This window comes from Oncorhynchus mykiss, chromosome 13, assembly GCF_057628025.1.
Source record: "Oncorhynchus mykiss isolate SJ-2025 chromosome 13, ASM5762802v1, whole genome shotgun sequence".
In the NCBI taxonomy this organism is placed as follows: domain Eukaryota; kingdom Metazoa; phylum Chordata; class Actinopteri; order Salmoniformes; family Salmonidae; genus Oncorhynchus; species Oncorhynchus mykiss.
In genome coordinates, this window is record NC_143034.1 from 6400001 (window position 1) to 6402500 (window position 2500).

The 2500-nt window shown below is 55.6% G+C and overlaps 1 protein-coding gene across 1 annotated transcript in view; it reads left to right on the forward strand.

The window, feature by feature from the left end:
* Positions 1 to 2500, forward strand: part of sdk1b (sidekick cell adhesion molecule 1b) — a 393224-nt gene that overhangs the window by 242066 nt on the left and 148658 nt on the right.

The window sequence follows — 2500 nt, forward strand, 5'->3', positions numbered from 1 at the left end:
CTAGTAACCCGGAATGAATCTCCGGTACCAACCTGTCAGACCAAGGAAGGACTTCACCTGTGTCTTGGTTCTGGGTCGAGGGCTGTTCCTGATGGACTCCCCTTTGTCCACCTGAGGCCGAACTTCACCTTTACCCAGCTGGTAACCCAGGTACTTTGCCTCCTGTTTCGCCCACTCACACTTCAGGAGGTTAAGCGTGAAGCCTGCATCATGGATCTTCCCCAGGACTCTGCTAAGATGCTGTATGTGCTCCTCCCAGGAGTGGCTGTAGATCACCATGTCGTCCAAGTAAGCAGAACAGTAATCGTCACAGTCCTGGAGGACCTTGTCCATCAGCCTCTGGAAAGTCGCAGGGGGCCCCATGAAGGCCGTACAACATAACCTTGAACTAGAACAAACGCATCAGCATCCGGAAGGCAGTGTAGGCCTTGGATTGTTCGTCCAGGTGTACCTGCCTTGGATTGTTCGTCCAGGTGTACCTGCCTTGGATTGTTCGTCCAGGTGTACCTGCCTTGGATTGTTCGTCCAGGTGTACCTGCCTTGGATTGTTCGTCCAGGTGTACCTGCCTTGGATTGTTCGTCCAGGTGTACCAGCCTTGGATTGTTCGTCCAGGTGTACCTGCCTTGGATTGTTCGTCCAGGTGTACCTGCCTTGGATTGTTCGTCCAGGTGTACCTGCCTTGGATTGTTCGTCCAGGTGTACCTGCCTTGGATTGTTCGTCCAGGTGTACCAGCCTTGGATTGTTCGTCCAGGTGTACCTGCCTTGGATTGTTCGTCCAGGTGTACCTGCCTTGGATTGTTCGTCCAGGTGTACCTGCCTTGGATTGTTCGTCCAGGTGTACCTGCCTTGGATTGTTCGTCCAGGGGAACCTGCCAGTACACTTTGCAGAGATCCCATGTGGTGATGTAATGAGTTCTCCCTATTCTCCCCAGCAAGTCGTCAATGCTGGGCATGGGGTAGTAGGCATCAAACTGGGAGATGGCATTCACCTTATGGAAGTCCATGCAGACGCAAAGAGACATCTTTCTTTGGGACAGTGACAATAGGGGGCTGCTCCATTCACTTGAAGACGGCTCGACGACATCCACCAGCCTCTCAGGCACACGGTGAGGATGCTGGCGGACAGGGTTCTGGCTTCAAACGGATGACATGCTCCAGGACTTTTGGTTCTTCCTGACCTCTGACCTAAGAGCCAAACAGCTCATCTTGCTTGTCTTCTTCCAGGTGAGCCAGTGTGACCTCCGACTCGTCCTCTCCATGCCTCTGTGACCCCACCTCCGACTCGTCCTCTCCATGCCTCTGTGACCCCACCTCCGACTCGTCCTCTCCATGCCTATGTGACCCTCCCCCTCCGACTCATCCTTTCCATGCCTCTGTGACCCCACCTCCGACTCGTCCTCTCCATGCCTCTGTGACCCCTCCTCCAACTCGTTCTCTCCATGCCTCTGTGACCCCCCTCCGACTCGTCCTCTCCATGCCTCTGTGACCCCACCTCCGACTCGTCCTCTCCATGCCTCTGTGACCCCCCCCTCCGACTCATCCTTTCCATGCCTCTGTGACCCCACTTCCGACTCGTCCTCTCCATGCCTCTGTGACCCCTCCTCCAACTCGTTCTCTCCATGCCTCTGTGACCCTCCTCCGACTCGTCCTTTCCATGCCTCTGTGACCCCCCCCTCCGACTCGTCCTCTCCATGCCTCTGTGACCCCCCCTCCGACTCGTCCTCTCCATGCCTCTGTGACCCCTCCTCCGACTCGTCCTTTCCATGCCTCTGTGACCCCCCCTCTGACTCGTCCTTTCCATGCCTCTGTGACCCCCCCCCCCCCCTCTGACTCATCCTCTTCTTCTACTCTGCGGACCAGAAAGGACTTTCCCTTGGAGAGTTCCTCTCTCTCCTCCCAGGCCTTGAGAAGGTTCACATGGTAGGTTTGCATCTCCTTACCCTTGTCCGGGTGCAGCACCCCGTTGGTCACCGGGCCCATCTTCCTCCCGATTAGGTACGGCCCTTGCCACTGTGCAAGGAGCTTGCTGGTAGATGAGGGAAGGAGGAGCAGGACTTTCTGTCCTGGCTCAAACTCTCTGTGGCAAGCGTGCTGGTCATACCCTCTCTTCAGGGCCTTCTCGGCTTGCTGAAGGTTTACCCTAGCTTCCTCTCGGTACCACTCTAGCCTGTCTCGCATCTGGAGGACGTACTGGAAAATCCCCTGTCCTGAGGTAGCTACTTTGGGACCTTCCCAGCACTTCTTCAGCAGGTCCAGTGGTCCCTGCACAGGCCACCCATAGAGGAGTTTGAATGGTGAGAAACCTGTCAATGCCTGAGGCACCTCCCTGTAAGCAAAAAGCAGAAAGGACAACCTCTTACTCTTAACCATTTATCCCAGTCTTTACCAGTGTCGGCCACACACTTCCTCAGCATGTTCTTGTGCGTTTGATTGAACCTCTCTACGAGCCCATTCGTTTGGGGATGGTAGGGAGTGGTCCTCAAGCCTTTAACATCTTC